The sequence below is a fragment of the Chamaea fasciata genome, unplaced genomic scaffold (assembly GCF_029207755.1).
Source record: "Chamaea fasciata isolate MVZ Bird 193981 ecotype frontalis unplaced genomic scaffold, bChaFas1.0.hap1 SCAF_2, whole genome shotgun sequence".
In the NCBI taxonomy this organism is placed as follows: Eukaryota; Metazoa; Chordata; class Aves; order Passeriformes; family Sylviidae; genus Chamaea; species Chamaea fasciata.
The window spans coordinates 11693331-11716303 of record NW_027094087.1 but is presented as its reverse complement, the minus strand read 5'-3'; the positions used below and the strand labels follow the sequence as shown (position 1 = coordinate 11716303).

At 39.6% G+C, this 22973-nt stretch overlaps 1 long non-coding RNA gene across 1 annotated transcript; it reads right to left on the bottom strand.

Annotated features, from left to right (window-relative positions):
- Positions 1–10930: 10930 nt before the first annotated feature.
- LOC136285807 (uncharacterized) lies at positions 10931–14012 on the bottom strand. Its single transcript, XR_010719545.1, has 3 exons — positions 13755–14012; positions 13595–13652; positions 10931–12852 (listed from the first exon to the last, which is right to left on the bottom strand). It is a non-coding gene; the product is annotated as an uncharacterized lncRNA (long non-coding RNA).
- Between the last annotated feature and the right edge of the window lie 8961 nt (positions 14013–22973).

Below are 22973 nucleotides of genomic sequence, written 5' to 3'. Positions count from 1 at the left end.
AAAATAATCATATTAGAACTGAAGTGATGAGATATTTGCTTTTAAGGAGGATCATTTTGACATTCTGAGCTTTTATTCTGCATTCCTTTCATGCTTATAGCCAAGAGGGTTACAATCTTTTTTCTTCCTTTCCCGCTGTTATATTATGCAGTATTTGACCCCATAACCTGAACTTTAAGAAAAATGTTCTGTATCACAGGGCACATAATAAAATTGAGAGAATGATTTTTTTTTAAATAAAGACTTTGTATAAATTAATATTTTTTTGAATGCTGCAAAAAATAGCACACATTTGTTTGTGGATAGGAACACATGTACATACATTTATGAATGACTAATGACAGCCTATATTCACTGGACATTGTGAGTATACATTTGTTTTCTTGAAGTATCCAAAGTTCTCTCATTTTTAGCCTAAAGACTATATTTAGAACTTTTGTTCCTGGAGTGCAAAGTGGTTTTGATCAGATTAATATTCTTTTCAGAATTTTATTTCATTGAATAGTCTAATAGTGGGTGCATCCATGAAAGGTTTCTTACATGCCTTCCTAGTTTGCTTTAGGTGTGTGAAATATAGGTTGAGTTGTCATTGTTCTATTCTATCTGCTTCTAGGCTCTGTAATCTTTTAATAGTCTCTTCAGCTCTTATCTATTCTGTTCCTAATTCTTCATTTTATTGCCTTGGTAATCTGATTCTAGTGCAGAGAAATCTCCACCTTCCTCACTTTTTAAAGTCAAGGAAACAATGACTTAACTTTTGTTATAGTTCATCATTTCCTTTTAGCTAGATTTTTTTTAAACTGAACTTTCTTCTATGCTCAGTCAGAAAAAAAACATTACAGCAGAAATAGCACAGTCTGTTGCTAGCCTCTAACCCTACCAAAACCTATTACCAAACCTCAAGTGCAGAGTAGGGAAAATTTAGGGTGACCTATGTCCTCTCAAAGTGCCACAAGAAGTAGTGATTCTCCTGAGTCAGTTCCAGTGCCTCTTTCTAGGGGCCACTGAGCTGAAAATTGACCTTTTGACTGAATATCACCTTTAATCACTAATTGCCCTGTTCGTTAAAGACTCCATTGCATCACAACAGGTTTGCTTAGCATTTCTTTCCTGGTTGTAATCCCATTCCCTTTTCCTAAAACAATGTTAGGAAAATGGTGCAATACAATTCTTCTTCCTAAAAATTCTTCCTGTTCTAGGAACACACAGATCAGCCACATTTCAGTGGTGTTCTCTGCTCAGACACAGCTGCTGTCCTCCACTCCTCCTGGCCTTTCCAAGACTGCAGTAAAAGTCCCTCACAGATCTTGACAGCTGGCAATTCCTTGAACTCTTTCAGGAACCAACCCCAAATACAGTCAGTGCCAGTGACAGGGAAGAGAAAAGCCAGCTCAAGAAAATTTCTCCTAAAGTTATTGGCCACTGGGACTCAACCCAGTGGGAATTCAATGGGAATTGCTGATACCAGTTACCTCAACAGATAGAAAGAGGTAGTAAATCCAAGGGCTGTGTGAGTTCTGGAGAGCTCAAATCTGTGGAGCACCAGAAGTGTCTATGCTTCTTTTCTTGGCATAGACAGAGCAGGGGCCAAAAATCACCTGCCAATCATCTGCTTCAGAAAAGAAATGCTGAAATTCCCCAGAAACCTGTGGTATCTTGGCCCTATTGCAATTTTGTCTAATGTCTGCTGGTATTGTGTTGGTTAGTGCTAGATACGTGCACAGTGCAGCCAAACAGTGTTTTGCAACCCAGTAAACAAGTAATTTCTGGATTTTGGAAATAGCTGATGAAGATCGGGAAAACATCTGGAAATTCTCAGGCCATGATACTTCACCATATGCAAGATTTGTAACATTTTCACAGGGTGAGATCAACTGTGATTTAGGAATAAAAAGTCCTGTTCAGGTTTTGAGGGATTTTTTACACACTAGCATGAAAGCTTCTGAACAGTTCTAATGAGCCTGGATTTTCTTTTACCTGTCACAGCTTGTTGTTATCATAGCTTTCTTTAACAACAGAAGCCAAAAGCCTAAAAATAAAACCAAAAGTCTGCATTTAAAGATTTGGCTTAGTGAATGGTCAAGCCTTCGAAGTTAGTTTACATAATGATCACTTCTTCCTTCCTGTACTGAAATTAGCAGCAGTTTTCTTGAACACATCTCTGTCAGACTAACTAAAGCCACAGAATCTGACCAAAATGAAACAACAGCATGTCTTTACAAGCTACTTACTTGCTTCTATTTTAAAAAGTTACCACTGCACTCCCGTTAAAAATTAGATTCCTTTCAAACAATTTACCAATGCCTGCTTATTTTCAATTCAAAGAGCTCCAAGTATTATTCACTCCTTCATTTGATTAAATTCATCTGCAAATATTGCTCTTCTCTCCATCAGCAGAGTTTCTGTGATAAATGTCTTTTATCTCTGCTGAAACTTTGGTATATGTCTCTATCCTTCTAACAAGCCACATATATTTTAAGAGGCACATGTCTTTTCACAAAATGAAATCTGAGGCTGAGATCTCTAGCAAGTCGTTGTATGGAGCATTTTCTATTATTCTTCACAAAATCCCAGTCCTATGTGTGTATTTTTTAGCACATCCCAGGTTTTGTTGTCACTGCTGTCATTGCTGTCCTCTGAATTTGCTGGTCAGTGTGGTAGATACTTGGGCCTGTGAGAGGGTGGGAGGAAAAAGCTTCTCAACTATAAGCTAATTTGTGCCTTATCCTGGGATTCTGGGAAAGCAGTTTCACAAGTGTGACATCCTAACCATCATCCAGGTTTCTCCAGGTTTGACTGCATCCAGGACTATCAGGAACATGATGTCTTAAACAAGATGTTTCAAACCAATCAAGGGAAATGTCTGGTAAGAAACAAATCCTACAGAGGTGGGGTAATGCTTTTTTGAGGCCAACTTCCCCCTTTCCCCATAAGACCCAGCTGCAGAGAAGCAGAATCCAATGGCCGTCATATCCCTGTGTGGGCCACCAAGGACCCCAAAGCACCCCCCTACTCTTTTGGGAACTCTCCACCAGATGACTGCATATGTCCCATAGTGTTGTACAAAACCCAAAGCATCTCCTTCCTGGGGAGGCATTGAGATGTTCCCACAATAGCTTTAATATATATAACCTGATGAACTTTATTTTTCATGGGCCTCCACCCCGAAAAATCAAGACTGTGACAATTAGTCTGACCACAGACATCAAAATTGCAATGATCAAGTCCTGTCCCTTTACCCATGGTTGATGATATCCTTCCCCTCCTCTATCTATCTATCTATCTATCTATCTATCTATCTGTCTATCTAATCTCTGTCCTTTCCTTCTTCTTTCTCTTTTTAACTTGTATATTTTCTTCATGGTATTTTCATACTTCTCTAGAGAAGAACCAAAACAGCTGTTAGCTCCTTTCCGTTGCAATCAAATTGTTTTAAAACAAATCCACCTCATTGACACTAGTCAGTCTGTGTTGTTTCACCATAATTCACCTCAAGGGATTTATTAACAGGAAGTTGAGCTGCCATGCCTCAGAGGCAGGTCATTACACACAAGAAAATCTTTTGCATTTTAAAGGCCACTGCTGTTTGCTGTCCTCAAAAGGGCAGGACTTCCCACATCAGCAAATATTCCACATAGGATGTAAACAGATTGACTGGGTGTCTTGGTTTGGGAAGACAGGTATCTGCCAGGTAATAAAAAAAAACCAACTGGAGTTTCCTTTGGAAGGGAGAGTGTAAACCCCCCCTCCACCCCTTTTTTTTTTCTTTTTCAATTATAAATTTACAATCAGAGGCTCTTAGGCAAAGATTTGGGAAATAGGAATAGCAGTTCTTTACTAGTATGTATTACAAAGCAAACAAACACAAAAAAAACCCACCAAACAACTACAGCATTAATAACAAACGAAAACAGTACCAAGAACCTTGAGGGCTTTGTTTCACAAAACCCAGGGCAGTTTGGTTTCGGTGTCCCTGCAGGATCCTCAGAGCGCCAAGCTGAAACAGTGGAAAAGTCCCGGGCTGGTAGCTGGGATGGCAGGGTGTCCCGGCAGGCAGGGGCAGGATGTCCCGGCAGCGCAGGGGGTGCAGGGTCACACTGTAGCAAGAGGAGCAGCCCCGAAGAAGCCGAAGGCGAGGCAGAGCCAGCCCAGCTCCCGCGGGTGGCAGAAAAAACTCAGGATTCAGGCCGAACCGGTGATAGTAGATTTCCCAGGACTGGATCCCTTTGGCCACAGTGAAACTCTTCCAGCCAGCAACAGCTGTTCTCTCTCTCCCCAAACACCGGAAAAAAAGAAGAGCCCGCAGCTGCCTCAAGCTCTGTCTTTTACCTGCATTATCTCCCCCTTCCAACTTTGTCCACCTCTTTGTTTTGGTTAAGTACTTTCAAGTATCCAACACTTGGTCTCCTTGGTAACTTATGGGGAAAAAATTCTTTAAAGAAAGAAGGAACAAACCTAACCCCCAACACTGGGCACCAACTTGTTCCCAGTTAGTTGACATGTGGGATGCATGAATATTAAAAGAAGATGGAAATGATGACTGTGACAGGCAAGATGCCCTCATCCATGATCCAACACCTGGCAGAGCCCACACCAGCACACCATTTCCCTGATGTGGCTATTGGTGTGATCGAGGCCACTTGCTGCTGATCGTATGTAAGCTAATAGGGAGACATGGCTGGGTGTCAGCATGATCCTTCCTTACTGAGTACCCCAAGGAAATGAAGGGATTAAAGGAAAAACAAACAAAAAAAAAAATCTCAGCCAAGGTTTGAAAGCATCTGGAGAATCAAGGATGCAAGTGAGAGAATGCTACAATTAATCTTGTTCATGCAACCTTTATCCACTTATTGTTCGTATGATTCAATAGCTCAGACAGATCCTTTTTCCATAGGTAGGTACCCCTTTAAATTGTGCAGAATAGATCTCCTGAGTAATGAAGCGATATGCAGTTATGTCTAAAAAATACTGGACAATCTTCCTGCATCTGTTGAAAGGAGTATAATAAACAGAGCAGACTTCAGGAAGGGAATTAACAATATCCATCCTAAGTGATTCTGCATGATGTTCAGTGCATTACTCCAAGGAGTATTTTTACAACCCTTGACCAGTTGAGACCTTCTCATTTTCCAGCTGGTCAGTTTGCAATGTGGATATAAGCTTTGTAAAGTGCTGATCACTCGCTTTCGCCACTGGAGTTGGTGGGATATATAATTTCAGTATCAGTGTACAGAGAGATTAGTGGGATAGAGATCTTGAATGTTAATCGACCATGTCATCTTGACAGCAGCGTGCAACTACATTTCTAACCCTGGGCCTACCTCAGGATGGACCTATACACAAGGGGCTTTACAATGCCAAGTTTCCTGAAATGTCAGGTTATGTATCTCATACTGAAAACTAAAATTAACAATCAATTTCCTCCTCAGCCTCATTTTTTTGTCTAAAAATAAATCTGACTAATAGGAGCACCTTTTTTCATATGAGTAGAATTAAAGTTTGTTAATGGCTGTGAAACACTCACACCCCCAAAAAATTATATAAATGGTGACAATCAGAAATGAAGATAAAATTAGTAATGAGAAAGATTGCTTTAGTTTCAGTGTTTCTGTCTGACTTTTCTTTAGGATCCTGTGGATTCCAAGGTGTACAATGATTTAAAGAAGACAATAGTGTTTTGTGAGAGTGGGTGTTGGGATGTCTCTGCTGACCTGTTCCTAACTTGGGGCCTCGTTCTCATAAAGCTTTTATGGGTGCAGAACCGCTTTTGGGGAAGAAAATTGTGGAGAAGATTCTGGACATCTCCCCCTCCTTAGATGTCATCAGCATGTACCTCTCTGGTACCCTGGAAATGTAGGATGCTTCTTCCCCTTCTTCCTAAAGGTGCCCCTCTGTCTGCTCTGCACATGCAATTATGAAAATTAAATGATTTTTTTTTTCATAGCAGAGACATATGAGAAGCCCAACTGAAAACAACTCTTCCTTTGCCATTTGTTTTGATTCTTTCTACTAAAGAATCCTTTTCTGGGGATTTTTTTTCCTGGTATGCCATTTCTGGCATGGACAGTTCTAGGTAGAAGGAAACTGTTTTATAATTGTCAGCTAAAGTAACTTTTCCATCATTTTTGCTATACCTTCTGGCTTTTTTTTGTTCCCCACAAATGATACTTCTCTCCTTATAGGAGAGTTGGCACATCTTTACAAGAGTTCTTGATTTTTTTTTTGTGATTTCTGCCAAGCCAAATTTCACAGTATATAGGAGCAATAAATTCTGTCCCCTAATAGATGGTTGGAATTGGAATAGATGGTTCAATTTTAACCTCTACCCTCATCAGCATTAAGAAGTGACTGCTTGCCAATATAAACCCCACAGTAACCACAGCTGGTTTCCTACTCAAATGTTGACTAAAGATGAGCTTCTCAGACAACATCAAAAGGACAAATGATAGCCTGTTACAGAAATTACTGCATTCTGCAGCAATGTTCTCTTCTGAGTGACTGGTCCCTAAAGCTGGAGTAATAATTAAATCACTGTAAGATCTATGTATAAGATAGCTCTCATAAATACCCTGGTATTTGCCTGTATGATCGATTTAGCTTTGTCATTGCCGTCTCCATGGACCTGCATTCAGCCACATCCTACTGCCATTGTGCTCAGCTGAACAGAGATGGAAGTTGAGGAGCACTAAGTGCACCTGGTCTCCCTCCCTCTTCACCCCAGTTGTTCTATTCCTATCCTCCCTTAGCCTCTTGAGTGGGCATTTCTGGGAGGAGACAGTGCCTTGTATAGGCACAAGGAAACACTTAATGTATACAACCACTAAAGTTGGAAAGATATGTCTATGTGCTCAGTACCCTAAAATTTGATCCTTTTTTTATCTATAGTCTGTATTGGCTTCTTGTTCACTTCCTGTCTTCATACACAGTTGCACACACACACACACACACACACACACACACATGTGCATCTGGATTCCTCCCATCATCAGGCCCTCATCCTGCTCTGCAGAGAGGACATCTCCTGTGAATATTCTCCTGGCTGATTTTGCTCCAGGATGTAAGCTTCCCACTCATTCACAGCCTCCTCTGCCTACAGTAGGATTTCACCCCCAAGTCACAATCCTGTGTGCTGTTCTTAGTGTCAGCTGTGGTGGGACTCAGGGTGGTGTTTTGTGCTTTTCTGACCTTTTCCAGACAGCTTTGGCTGGTCTATTGCTGAGAGATCCAACTGGGTTACTACTCAACTGTTTTCTGGTAATTCTGGGCAGCAAGAGCTTAAACTGTTACCCCTTAGTACAGAACCAATTATCTCTCCTATAAAGTCAATAAAAATATGGGACTACGGATTAAGAGGCCAGGCAATGGAGATGGGGTAAAATATCAGCTGTGTTTATTAATACATTCCAGATACTCTTGGCTCAGATATTATTCTTAATTGTATCTCTTCTTCGGAGTGATCTCTTTGCTTTATCATAGTGGCTATTGACTCGAGTTTTATCCATCTCCCAAAAATTTGTTGAAAAACTGTAAAATAACTAAAGAGAAACTCTAATGTGATTACACTTTCATTTAATCCTGTTCCCAACATGGAGATCCTGAATTCTGAATAGGACCTTTTAGCTGCAATCTGTAGGATTTATCTCCAAGTGTGCAGGGTATACGATTAGGTGAGCAATGTTCATCTCCTCCACTGTGCCATTTTACTCCCAGAAAGTCCTTTTTACTTCAGGCACAGCTCTCTGCATAGCTGTCACAGCACTATGTAAAAGAGGTGTTCAGTCTCTGCCTTCACTTATTCCATGTGGGTTTGCTGGCAATCAGATTTAGCTGTACACGCATAAGTTCCCAATCTCTTGGCATGGTCATCCTGTCACAGCTTCCTCAATTTCTCAGTCAGCAAGGACTAGAAATACCAGGAGGAATGGAATGTTTGACATAGCACTGCAGCCATCTGTCCACCTGAGTTAGCACTTGAAAGGCTCCTCAGAGAGCAAACCTCACCTGCCAGAAGATCAGCATGGAAAATACCGAGGTAGAAGCAGAGAGGTACTTTCCTCTTTTGCTCCACAAAGGGATGTTTCCAGAAACTGCTTGCTTTGATTTATTGAAACAGAATGATAAAGCATTTTGCAGGTTGTAAGTCCTGCAGAAATGAAATATAAATAACCCCACCAGCTGATAAAACCCATCTTGGAAACAGACTTTACATTAATTTAGGTGATGTACAAATTTACACTTTAAAGAAAAAAAAAAGATAAAAATAAAAGAAACAAAAATTAAATTGCATTGCCTATTTTAAACTGCAGCACAAAAGATTAATTACATATTGCTCCTATTTCTCAGTTCTCTGAGAATGATGGCAATATACAATTGAATACATCTTTATGTTTTGTTCAATAAATGGAACTGCAGCCAGTGCTTAACATTTTGATATGTTCATAAAGCATTCAGTCTATTGCACCATTATTTTTTCAATGAAAAAACCAAACTCTAAAACTCAGAGGCTAAGCAACAAAAAAACCCACACCAAACACCCTGTAGTCATCCATACTTTCAAACACATTTATTTATTTTATTTTAAAGAAATAATTTCTCATCTTCACCCATTATCACTCCAAAAATTTAGACAGATTTCAAAAACTTAAATCAAGCAGCTGAATATGAAAATACAAAGTCATCAAGAACTTGTTACAAATGTTGTCAGCTTTACACGGGCAAAATCAGACCCTAAGAGTTTTGCTGGGTTCAAAGCAAAGAAATTGGAAACTAAGGGAGGTTTTGGCTCATTAGTTATTGCAGTGCTACCCTGGATTTTACTGAACAGCTCTCTGGGAGTCTCAGTTCTTGTATGGGGTGATCTGGCATTTCAGATATGATTCACATTTGCATCAGTGATAAGCATTTGCACAGCTACTAGTGGGCTTCCCACAGCACACTCAAGGTAGACAGAGTCCATAAATGGCTTTTTTATCATAGTGGCTTGTGCAAATTTCCAGATATGTGACCCTGGAGCTGACGTATCCAAGGAATCTTCCATTTTCAGTGAAAGAGGGTGTGCTGAAACTTATCTTGTCCTTAGTGTAGATTGTCCTTTCTACTTATCAGACAATTTACTCTTTAAAATTACTATTTCAATATGTACCATTTAGCAGGTTCTGGAGACTATCTCCCAATACTTTAGTGAGAGGATTAGAAATACATTCAAACAGGTGTGGTGCATGCAGAGGAAATTTGAAATCATGACGAAAAAACTACAACTAAAATTTCATTTTGCCAATAGACTACATTAAATTTTCAGGCTTTAATGATAGTTGATATGATACTGCAGGTTAATTTGTGGTTCAGATTTGCCTATTTTTATGTAATTCATGTTCCAACTGTGCAGGGATTTTGTAAGAAAAGGAATGTTTGTCAGAAATAGCTAATAACACTAGGTGCATCACGGGCAGCTTTTCCCAGTAAGACACCTTGGCTGTGTTGATTTCCATGAGTATAAAATTCAAAGTTCAATGACCTTCAGAGTACAAAGAATTTCAGCAGGTCCAGACTCTCACCTTGTCCATGGAAAAAAGGAGAGGCAAAAGGGAGTGAGGGAGGGAAGAAAAGTGCTAAGCAAAAATATTTGTCATCTCTGCTTATCTCTCATCTCCAGGGAGTTAATAAGTGACACAGAAGGAATACAGACCATGGGGGACAAAGAGAAAGAGAGGAGTGAAAAAGATTTTCTTTGGAAGGGCTAGAAAAATCTCGCAGAGGGAAGCTACAGATCTGCATGTTTAAAGCCTGCATAAAGCAGCAGTTGCACAGGGAAGATGACCAGCTTTGTGGATGTGCTTGGGAAAAGCAGCAGTCTGGAGGCACCTGAGAGCCCTGTTCCCAATCCAAGCAGGAGAAAAGCAGTACGGTGGCTGAGTGCCCATCCATGCACACCCAGAGGTGATGGATAGACCCATTAGATTTTAGCTCTGTTGTGGAGAAGTCAGAGTGCTGAGCTCTTTCGTCATGTGACAGTGCACCACCAGGATCTGGGCTGTCTCAGTGAGCTAATTTGATGTTCTCTCTAACATTTGCCTGATACTGCTTAAAAGTCAGCGATTCCTGATACCAAACACCCTCTATCAGTTTACAATGTTGGGGTTAGGATTAGTAAATCCCACTCACTTCCATGTGCAGAATTTTTTTGCTGCCAGAAGTCCATGAATAATTGTATTTAGGCAGTTTCATAGCACTGTTGTGAGCAGAAAGGGGCATTTGCACTGAAAAACTTATTTTCCTCTATAAAACCAGTTTTACTACCAAAAATTCAAAAATAGCAATTTAGTCGTGCTAAAGGTAGAAATGCACTTTAAAACATGACATCAGTTTTTAAATCATGAAATAGCTTTCATATGTCATGGAAATACAAGGGATTCTGCCATCTTCACTACTATAAATATATATATATGTATATATATATATATAAACTAATTACTGAGGTAGACAGAAAGCTAAATAGATGAAACAGAGCAGGTCACTAGCATTTAACTTTCTCATTTAACTTTGTATGATGCTGCAAAATTTAAATCTCCATTGAAAATACAGCAAATATTGAGGATCTTCAAAGCTAAGAATGTGGTTTACACTCCTAAGTTTAAAAGAAAAATTAAGGGAGCTCTCACTAGGTATTTTACATAGTTCAAACTGGGGTCATGTCTTGTACAGTATCATAATGCAAAATTATTTATGAAGAATCATAAATAACTGCTTCATTTTGGATTACTTAAATATATCCCTTACACTGTTTTTTGAATTTCAAAGTTTTTGCAGCTCTATTCATGATCTACTGTTTTCTTACTGTAAATTAGTAATATATTTAAAGACAAGTTGGGACATTAATGCAAATGATATTTGCACCCTAACCCTAGAACTGGAACCCTAACTGCTGGAAACAGATAAATACCTGAGATTGGGTAATGTACAGATTAGAAGCTGATTACAGTATTAATTACTTTACCTGGCATGTTTCAATATGCTGGCTGTGTTTTGGTTTTAAGTGAAATTCACTTCCATGATCTGATGTGATGAATAGATCAATTAAAAATTTTAATTGGTGTAACTGGAGGTCAGTGAACTGAAGTTTGCAGGACAGAACTGACATATATGCAGTAGGATTGTGGGAAATACATCAAACATTTGGATAAACTTAGACTCAGAAATGGACATTGATGTAGCTTTGATTGCAGCTTGGAGATTCAGCAACAGCATGACCTCAGTGGACAAGACCAGCATGGAGGCTAACTATTCTGATGGCAGTGCACCCAGCTGCGCATTTCTAAATGCTGCTGGCACCCAACATCAACATTTTGTGGTGTCAGCCTGGGGAGGAAGAACATTTGGGTCTGGTACCAGCCAGGCCACTGCTTCAAGCATGCACTTCCTCAGACAGTTCCTGGCCATCTGCTGTGGGCCAAGGAGAGGTGGAAAAGAAACTTCTTTGGTGTAGTGATATTTTTACACATTTCATCAATGATCTTGGGTTCCTGTCCAGTTCCTGAAGAGAGACGAGATTTTCTTTCCCCTGTACTTAGTAAATTGGTTGTCACTTTTGCCCTTTGTCAGTGGAGATGTTGCCACTGTCATTGAACAGCAATTTCTGACACCTGCAAGAGTCATGGGCACTGCTGATCCTCCCTCAAGTGGGAGACAGGTGAGCCAGAGAAAAAGCATGGATGGAGGACTAGGTTCAACTTTTTTATCCTCCAGTGCACTCATTCAAATTGTGCAGATGGCACATAGTGGAACCCACTGTCTGCTACCACTTAGAAATGAACATTTCCTCTTGAGGGCTGGTTCTTCTCCTAAGGCACCCCAGTGTTTTGCACAGCTACAAGCTATTCATGCAAAACATTTATATTGGATTCAGGTTGGCCCTATATGTAACAGGATAACAGGACTGCTGGAAACATTCATGTCAATCTGTAAAGTTTCAATCTTGGCAGGAAATCTTGATTGCTTTCTTTGCCAGAATTATGAAATTAGTAAGGAAGGCAAAGTGTGGCTTTTTCAGCTGAAGAGAAGTATTTAATCAGTGTGACATGATACCCTGTTCTAAGAATTATTTTAATTGCCTTAGATAGGAACAGAATCATGTGGGTCAAGAATTAGCTGAAGGGCTATAAAAAAAAGAGTGTGTATGAGAAATCATTGTGCTGAATGCAAAGTGGAGAGTGAAGAGGTTTTCCTCTTTGTTCAACCCCAGGGTTCAACTCCTGAGCCACCATTTAGTTTCAAAAAAACTCACTCAGGGACTTCAGGGAAGGTACTAAGTTAAGGGTTGTGAAACCACAGAGAAGTGAGGAGGAGCTCACCAGGCCAAGGCTCCAACTCACAAAAGCCCAGAAAAGGGTGCTCCAGCTCTCATCATCTTCAGCTTGGGCATGCATTTAATGAAATTCCATTGCTAAAGCTTTTTTCCATCTCTGTCCTCTGAGTCTTGTGGTCCTTTACATGCTGCACATTAGAGGGGAGCAAAAGGCTGCTCTCACAGACCTGCTCATCAGAAAAATGGGGAGCTGGAGTGAAAGCTAATGCCAAATAGTTCTCTCTCCTCTTCAAATCCGGCCGTTCCCATACAACAGTAGACAGTGACAGGCGTGGAGAAACATGGCCAGCTGGAGGGCAGCAGAACTGGCAAGTGGGGTGGCATTTTCTCAGGCAGGAAATATATTGGAACATAATGTTGTTTTTTCAGAGCCATGAAAATGCCACCACAGGAGGAGGATGGCTAAAGAGCAACCAGAAAACCATGGAGAGGCATGGCTTGTCAGAGTTGTCCTTTTCAAATTGTGGACTTGTTGCAGGGGGAGCAATCTCCTGTACAGGACAAACATGAAGTTGTGTTTAAAATCAGCATCTTCAAGGAGTCAAAATTAAAGTCTCTTCAGATGGAGTCTGCTCTAAAGCAGCCGGAAACCTCAACAGCTTTGTATGAGGTGAGCACCCAGCAGTTATTTTCCTCTCCATCCTCTTTCACAGGGGTGTGGAGAGGATGGTTTTGACCTGCTGTGAATTCCATCCCAGTGACTACTTAGGGTTTGATTGAGAGCTTTTCCACACAATCTGGTTTCTAGGGGATGTTAGGCACATTAGACTGTTTGCTGACCACGTGGAAAAGGTGCCCAAAAGTAGTAAAAAAATTTACATTTTTGGATTAAAAAAGTGCAAAACAATACAAGGAATTCCTTCACCACTTCCCATGGATGGGCAGGTGTTCAGCCATCTATCTCCAAAACATCAGGGCTCCATCATGAGTAACCCAGTTCCTTTCTTTTTCCCCCCAGCTTTATATGCTGAGCATGATACCATATGATGTGGAATATCTCTTCGGTCAGTTGGGGTCAGCTGTCACAAATCCTTGCTTGTGGGGTGGTATGAGAGGCAGAAAATAACTTGGTGCTGTGCAAGCACTGCTCAGTGATAATGAAAATATCCCCGTGTTATCAACACTGTTCCAGCAGAAATCCAAAACACAGCCCCATACCAGCCAATATGAAGAAAAATAACTCTATCTCAGCCAAAACAAGAACAATGTGTTAGCTAGAGAAGCAACACCTACCTGAGAGTAAAAACATTTTGAAAACCTAAATAGTTTCTGGGGTGCTGCATGTCTGGAACTTTAGATTGCAAAGTCAAAGAAAATGTTGAGTTGGAAGAGACTCACAAAGATCATTGGGTCCAACTCTTGTCCTGCACAGGACAAGAAACCCACCAAGTACCTGAGACTGTTGTCTAAATACTTCTTGAATTCTCTTGGGTTTGGTGCTGTGGCCACTTTCCTGGGGAGCTTGTTCAAGTGCCCAGCCACCCCCTGGGTGAAGAAGCTTTTCCTGATATCCAAATTGATCAGGTCATTTATGAAGATGTTGAAGAGCACAGGGCTGAGGATAGAGCCCTGTGGAACCCCACTAGTGACAGGTCACCAGTCTGATGTCCCTCCAGTCACTGTAACCCTTTATGCCCCACCTGTGAGCCAGTCACTCACCCATCCCATGACGTGTTTATCCAGCTGTGGGATGGACATTTTATCCAGAAGGATCCTGGGAGAGATAGTGTCAAAGCTTTACTGAGAAAGATCACATCAACTGTCTTCCCTTGATCAGCTGGGGGGGTTACCCTGCCACAAAAGGAAGCCAGGTTTGATAAGCAGGACTTTCCCCTCATGAAGCACTGCCAGCTGTGACCGATGGCTGTGTTGTCTTTCAGGTGTTTTTCAAACCTCCCAGAATAACCTCCTCCATAACTTTACCAGCCACTGAAGTGAGATTGACAGCCTGTAGTTTCTGGAATAATGGATGAGGTAATGGGTTTCAATCTAAACCATTAAGCACACCAGCTTTGTGTTATCTCCTACAATCTGAAAGTAGCTTCAGTACTTAGGAAGCTTGTTACTGATGTAGTGGATGTTAATCAAATCTAACATTCAGCTTCAAGTGACAATGTTATAAATGTGGTCTGAGTCTTTCATTTTCAGGTTTATGTGACAATTTGAATATTTTGAGTTGCTTGTTACTCAGTCTCTAAGGAAGATTCCAGTTTTCACACCTTTCTTAGAGACTATATCTCTTACTAAAGCCCACTAATACGCTGGTGAATGTTTTTTTCCTGTGAAAAAGGTGACTGAGCATCCCCACATCACAAGCACCATCACAAGTTTTAGATCGTTTGCACTTTGTGCTACTGCAGGATTCTCTACTGCTAAAAACAAATGCATTGAGGGCATTGTTTACACTAAAGATAAAACTGTTTCATTTCACACCATCTTAATAATCTGAATAATCTGAATGTGAGTCAGTATGGCTGGGATGTCGGATTTAGCCTCTCCCTTCTTTTTTTTTGGCCGTGGGTATGCTAGCAATGAGCAGCTTTGCATGACCAAATAAAAGCTGTTTTGCCACCTCTCTGTAGCAAGGGACGTACTGGAAGAGTGGCACACACAACCTTTCTCCATTTGTGGATCCATCCTGAGTGAGCAACAATCTGGCCCTCAAGATTATAGTGGCAGTCATGGAGACTAATGTAGTGCCTAATGTGTCATCTGGCCTGCAAATGGACATTATTTAAACAAAGCAGAAAATAGCCTACAGCAAATTTTCACATATTTGGGCAGGCAGGGAGGAGGGGAGAACCAAGTCAGTCTGTGAGCATTAAAACTAATGATGCCTGATGGGTTTTTATCTCAAAGTCTCCCCGCTCTGATGCTGTGAGGCCTGTTGAAGGGTGAGCTCATGCTTGAACCTTTTCCTCAGTAGGGTTACTGATTGGAGACAAGTATCATCTCTTGCCCCTATTCATCCACTTGTAGGAACTTAATAGCTTAATATCTTCTTGTCTGTCAGATTTGATCAAAATTGGACAGGAGATTCTGAAGATATTTAAAAGGAGAGTAGCAATAGATACGCATATGCCTGCACACATACAGTAATCACATAAATGTCATTTCCTTATTAAACCAGAATAAAACCAGTCATCACTGTAAAAAAACTGCATATAAGATATATCTCATCTGCTTCTGTTTCAAATATAGGCCTTGCAGAAAGATTATCCAATATGTTTAGGTACCTTCCTAATTCTATTAGACGCTAATATTTAGTATCCTTATGCTCTCCGAGATTTTACCATTACATGTATTGCAACACCTAAAGCTACACCTTATAGCTCTAGAAGACATTTTTGCTTGTGTTTTTTCTGATACTTACTACAAAGAATAAGGAAATATGTTTAGGATGGCCGTATAATTATCATAATTAAATCACATATTGTTTTATTAAAACTTTAACTACCATTAATAAACAACTAACTACCTTAGACAAGATGCAACCATTTTTGCTAGTTCTGTTAGATGTGAAAATGTCCAGTTTTCCTGTCTGAAATAGTTTGTGGTAAGCAGTACATGATGCAATGTCAATACATTCCTTCATGTGTGTTAGAGGGGTTAAATGGTGTCTGGGACAGGCATTCCCAGCTGGACCTGCCATTGAAAGTGGGACACTAATTCTCACTATTTGGTGGCAATGCCCATGATTTCCCCCTGAAACTTTTCTTTTCGAGTGCATTTTATAAGGTCTCAGACACTAGAGCCAAAAAGTTCAAAGAATTTTGGATTTTGTTTGAAATTATGAAGGTATGAAAGTTTCCATTCCTCATACTTACAAAAAAAACAAACAAACAAAAAAAAAACACTAGCATGAACTTTAAAGAGGAATTGGGCTGTGTTTTTGACCAAAGAAACAAAAGGGTTTCCACCTGCTTTCCTTATTTGAGGAAGTCATTACTTTCTTGATACTTTTGGCAGCACTTCCTTCACCAGGGACAGATGCTGGCATCATAATATCTCCATAAAGTCTGGAGCAGAAGCCATTCCTTCCTGAGCAATTATTTTATCCTGCACTTACAAGCAGATGCATCCCCCATTGCTCACAATGTCACCCCACCGTGGCTCAGCCCCTCCTGGAGCTCAGTCACACAAGTGCTCTGTCAGTGTTCGCTCATCCCACAGCATTGCCTTGGCTGCTGCAACTCCAGGGGAAAAAAAGTAAACCAGGGTTGCTAGGTTTCCACATGAGCTCCACTGGGCAGCAGGAATTTCATGCAGGGTGTATGAAGAGCTGTCTCCTGACTCAGGCTGGGGGTGTGTACATTTCACAAATAATGACTGCTCTGAAGTTGGAGAGGGTGTGCTGGTTCTACTGTGTTTTGGAAAAAAAATTAGCTGGACACTCCCAAAGTCCAACACTCCCAGAGCCATAGGCTCTAGGACAGCACCTGGAGGCTTGAAGTGGAATCAGATCCCTCTAGACCTAGGCTTTGTTCAAGACCACAATAAATTGTAGTCCTTCTGACATTGCTCAAAGTCCAAAGGCAAGCACCTTATTCAATTGGATCTTTCTACAGAGAAAAACACTAAAATTAATGGTAGAATAACAACAATATATAACAGGAAAGCATTAAAGCATTAATTTTCTGACTTGATAAAATCTTTCCTATCCAGAGGTTCTTAAAATATATCACACTCTACCAGAAGGCTTGCATATGCTGACACCAAATTGTGGGAAAAGACACTGCTCTCATTATAAAATACATAAAATTGGCTCTTCATAACACTTTTACAAAGAAGCAATAATGTGCAGTTTATGAGAAGTAATGTAAATTATACCTGCAACCCATTAAGCTCCCTTTTGTTAAGAAGCTCTGAAGTGCTGATATAGTTTTGCTATCAGCAAATCTGCCATTTTATTGCAGTTATTCATTGCCCACAGCAATTCAAAAGAAAATTAATTAGCATCAGCCCACTATAAATCTCAACAGTATTAACTAAAATGCCAGTTCTGTAATCACTTTTCATTAAAGCCAAAAATACTAATTAAAATTGATTTTTGCCTGTGCTTTGGTAAACTGCTGCCAGTGTAAGGATCTCAGCAGTAATGCTGGATGAAGGGAGACCTTTACTAAAGTGGATTTTATATATTGTCTTATCCCCTTTATAAAGATAACAATGTGTGAAAGGATAAGGGCTTTGAGAGCAGAAGCTGACAGGTTCCATGGAGAAGGGGAAAAATGTGAAATCACTAGTGGATGTAACCTCATTAAAACTGCAATATGCTATATTTTAAATCTAGACTTTGTCTGTCTTTCAGGCAAGAGCCTATTAATACACCTCAATCAATAAACTATGAAGTGTTTTTGTGATTAATAGTTCTAACCATTTCAGTGCATTGAACAGAAATCTGACAAGAACTTTTGCCTCAGTATAGTCACCTTCTAGAGGCTTTTCACATGCCATGGGCAGTCTCAGTACTGAAGCTTACATAGGTTTTTTGGAGACGAATTTGCAAGATTAAAAGTCTCTGCTGTGTAGAGTATGTGCATGTGTATGAGAGTGACACCTTGTTATTAATGGCAAATTTAAAACAAATTCCACTATTGAACTGCACTTTAATACTTGAGTATTAAGCAGTACTGGAACTTTCTCATGCACAGATTTATGCCACTTCCACAGTAGTGTAAAAGAGGGTAGCAGTCAGCTGTTTATCCTGTGAATAGACATTTATTTCAGTAGTGGATTTCACTGATACTCCCTGGGATCTGAAAGTTGCTGAGATAAGGCAATTTTGTATTTCTTCCTGTTGTCAGTTGGGGAATGTGCTAAATTAAAGTTAGCTTAAAGAAAAGTGAAGAATATATGTCATATGAAAGAAGAGCACATATTTAATTTTCTGATAAATCTGTTTTGGTAGTGAGCAAACCTGTTTTACCAAGTTTCTGCCTCCCTGGACTTGATAATTTCTTTATTTTTCCTTCCTGACCACCACTCTCCTCACCTAACTCTGTGCTTCAAAGCTATTTGAGTTCCCTTTCTAGTCCTTCACAGTACTTTTTTTTTTTTTTTTTTTTTTTTACCTGCAGCCTCAGTCTTCCTTCCCTGCCTACGGTCCAAACCATAATTTCAGGCAGGTTTAGCTCAGCCAGTTCAGCCTATGTTCCGTACCCAATGTGTCACAGCACATTCTTGCTCATCTCAGCTCCCTGTGCAGCATCACTCCTTGATTCTGCTGCCATACCCATGCTCCCAGCAGAACTGTTCCCCTATTCCCATTCCTACCTCATTCTCACCAAAAACTTACTCTCTGGCCAGTTTCTTATGTTTGGCCATGTCTCCTTCACTAGGCTGAATCATTCCTGATGGCAATCATTCCTTCTTCTGGAACTGCTTTTTCTGTTCCTGTTCAGGTATTTCCCTCTGCAGGCCGCTGATCCCTTGTCTTGGGTTGAAGTATATTCTATCACCATCTTCATTAATTGTTGGAACCAGGTGAGGCAGTGCTCCCTGCCTCCTCCACTCTGGCTTATCTTCTGTTAATGGGCCCATCAGCCCCTTTGCTACACAGCTCACAGATAACCCCCTCCTGGACTACCTCCTGTTAATGGGCCCATCAGGCCTTATCACATGACTCACAATCCCATTGTGAGATGCTCCACCCAGAGGGAGGAACCAAGCATCCCAGTCTGGATATAAGCTGAGACTCTGAACACCAGAGGGGCGCTTACCCACTGGATTCCCAGAGGACCCAAGATACCAGACCTTTCTACAGGATCACTGCTTCAGGAAGACCACCTCATCTGGGTTGCTTCCATCACTCCGCTCAGGTTGTATTCTGACTCTGTCAGTGGTCTTTTGCATTATTGCATCTATTTTATTTTACTTTCTTTCCTTTTTTTTTCCTATTAAATTGTATCTCTGACTTGGAGCCTCTCATTTGTTTTGCTTTCAAACCACTACATCCCTCACAAGTTTTCATCCCAGATATTCCTGCTCTAACATTCCTCACCTCCCCTGAGGCTATGGTTGATCACAAATACATCCTCTGCTCTTACAGAAGTAAAATTTATCCCGCTTTCAGTGTTTTGTTTGGAGCTGGTTGCCATGGACACACTGCAGACACATTTCCCTCTAAAGGTTCAACAATCCTGAAGGATTGTTGCCTGAAAATAACTTGTTTTCGTGAGAAATGTAAAAATGTAGAAGGTATTGTCACTATTTCAGATGTTGAAACAAGGATATTATGATCAATGACTGAATATAGTAGATGTTATCACATCTCTGTATAGTTCTTCCTTGCATAATTTTCCTTTCCCAGTTTGAGCAATATTCTGGATCTGTTTCTGCTCCAGTTATAGAACTCAGATATGCTAAATGTATAAACATATCCTAGAAACAAACACAAGAAGTGTTAATGCCAAGAATTAAATTATAAAATACATCAAAAAGAACCCTATTATTTTTTTTCTGAAAAGGATTATGTTAAATTAAGTGCTTAGAATAACAATAAAAATCTGCAATACAATAGACAGGCAGGAGAGATTGCTTCAATTCCAACCCAGTGCATTTCCTAAATTTCCAATATTTGTAATGAAAAAAAAAAAAGTAATATTTTCTTATAACTGTGCCATAAATTGGGGATATAATCTCATCATGCATCTGTTCCATTTGCCATCAATTAGTTTGATGAAAACAGGCTAAAGCTGTGCAGTAATCAGCATCAGAGATTAAATACCCTTCAGTTTTGATTATATTTCTTGCCTTACCCATCCAACCACTGGCTATAGGGCACCCCTACCATTTGTTACAGCTCTGATAAAATTTTAATGCTTGTCATTTCCATTTTCAAAAATGTGTTATGCTGTAATTTTTTCCAAGGTGATACTTCTTTTCTTTTCAATACATGAAGAGAAGACTAAAAGTATGTCTAGGACTGATTAAAAAAAAAGTAAAAGTATGGGGAAAAAATGTAACTCTTTACAAATTTAAAAGTTAAAAATTATAATTAATTAAGAACATGGTCATCTCACTAAAGCACAGTTTTCCACATGAGATATTTTCTTATGTTCAGAAAATTCTACTGAAATAATTAATATTTTTTCATACCAACCTAAAATCAACTTTACATTGCCACCAAAACATCTCAGAAAATTAATAGAACATCTCAGGCTGCATTGATGCTGTACAGCTAAGAAAAAAAAAAAAAAAGGAAGAAAAAAAATAAATTAAGAAAAAAAGTAATTTCAATATTTTAAGCAACATCAAGTCCTGTTTTCAGCCAGATAGGAATTTTTCCTGAATTGAAACTTTGTAGTGATTTTTAGAATTATTTGAAGACTATTTTCCCCAGTTCCAGTTGCAGATCAGCAGGGTATAGAAGTTCATACTAAGCTTCATACTAAACCTGCAATAAAGGCATATGCAAGGTGAATATCCTTACAAAGCCTGTAAGTGAGGTCTAACAAAAAAATGCATATTTACAGCCAGTTTTAGGCTCTTTTCCTTCTTTTTTTTCATTGTTTGGGGTTTTTGTTTGTTTGGGTTTTGGGGGGATTTGGGGTTTTTTTTTGGGGGGTGGTTTGGTATTTTTGTTTGTTTAGTTTTTTTGGTTGGGAGATATATATAGATACTACAGATATATATATATATCCAACTATGATTCAGTAGTTATTGAACATGGCATTCTGACTTCATGAATCATGTGCCTTCTCTTAATGTGAGTCATAGAATCCTAGAATGGAATGGGTTGGAAGGGACCTTAAACATCATCTTGTTCCGACCCCCTGCCACAGGCAGGGACACCTCCCACTGGACTAGGTTGCTCAGACCCCCATTCAACCTGGCCTTGAACACTGTCAGGGATGGGGCAGCCACAGTACTTCTGGGAAACCTGTGCCAGGGCCTCACCAGCCTCACAGGAAAGAATTTTTCCTAATATCCAATCTACTCTCTCTCAGTTTGAAGCCATTGCCCTTTGTCCTGTCACTCCAGGCACCCATAAATAATCTCTCTCTATCTTTCTTGCAGGCTCCCTTCAGGAAGTGGAAGGCTGCTACCTGGTGTCCCCAGAGCCTCCTCTTCTCCAGGCTTATTTAAGTGGTTACATCACAAGAAAATAAACTGGTCTCTTCTTTACACTTTTGATCCTAAAAGACAAAGCTTTGAGGCTGCAGTTATACAGTTAAATATTAAAACCGCCCCAATTTAAATGTATGAATGTCCATCTTCTAGACTCCAAATTATCCAACTGCTCTTTCAAGCTGTAGTTGCCCCTATTCAAACATATTTAACTGGCCCTGCACTTTAAGACATCCTTAATGCAGTAATGATAAATGTTATTCTTTTTAGGTTCATGGATTTCAGTTGTTACTCAGAGCTGGGAAATGCCCTCCTGAATGAGATCAACCATTTCACAAAACCTCTTAGTAGGAAAACAGTACCTATCCACTGCCAAGACCTTAAGTATCTGCTATTAACTCCTCATCAGATTTGAAAGCACCCATTATTTTACACACAAAAAAAAAAAAAAAAAAAAAAAAAAAAAAAAAAAAAAAAAAAAAAGTGCTTTCCTAAAAGGAAATGGTCCAAATTCACCTCAGATGTCAGCTCATAGGCTCCATCAAGGATTTGTTCAGCCAGCATGCCAAATAAATTAATAGCTTTTCGAGCTCAGCCAGCATTTTGTACTTCAGTTCAAATACTCTGCAGTTATTTTAACTCTGGGTTGAAAAAAATAAAAATCGTGTTTTGTCTCATCTTTCTAGCACTTATTTTAAAAGGAAGGAATGAGGGATTGTGAGAGAAGTGAATATCTATCTAGAACATTGGTTAAATATCCATTTGGAAGTTAAAAACTGGTGATCAAAACCACAAGATTCTTCTTTATTTCTGTATTTTCAGTATGACATTCAGGGATGGAATTCTTGTCACATCTTTGTCAGTCTCTTGTATTCTCCAAAAAAAGGAAGTTGCAGAAAACAGTTTTGCTGGAGGTAATGAGGATGCTTATGGCCCTGAAGAAGTTCAGTCTGCAGGCCCGAGCTGGCCCTCCAGAAGATTTTTTACATCCTGAAAACGTGGATTCTTACTCTTTTTGTAGGACATGCGCTTGTGACAGGAGCCTGTCACATCACAGACAGTTCATTGAATTCTGGCAGGTTTTGCATGTTACATTTGTGGGGAACAACACAACATCAGGAGCTGAAAAGAAGTACTAAAATATTCCACAGTTTTGTGCAGTACTGGAGATTTCTTATGTATAAATTTTCCATAAATCTAGACCACACAAAATCAATTAATTAAATGAATCAATAAATAATTTAGTCTAAACCATTTCAGAATGGCATTGAATTTCTGAAACAATTAAAGATGAGAAAAAGAATTACTCATAGACAGTGCTATGGAGGCCTTAGTAATAACTGTGAATATGGAGTGTTTCCATTAAAAAGCAAATTTCAGCACTTTTTAAAACTCCTCTGAATCTTTCTCTTGACTCACTCAGAATTATCTCAGTCATGATGATGGATTTCAATTAATCCCTGGACAGTTCTCATCCAAATAATGAAAAAAGATGACTTTTTGAGACTCAGAAAACAAAAGGGCAATATTGTGGACTTGG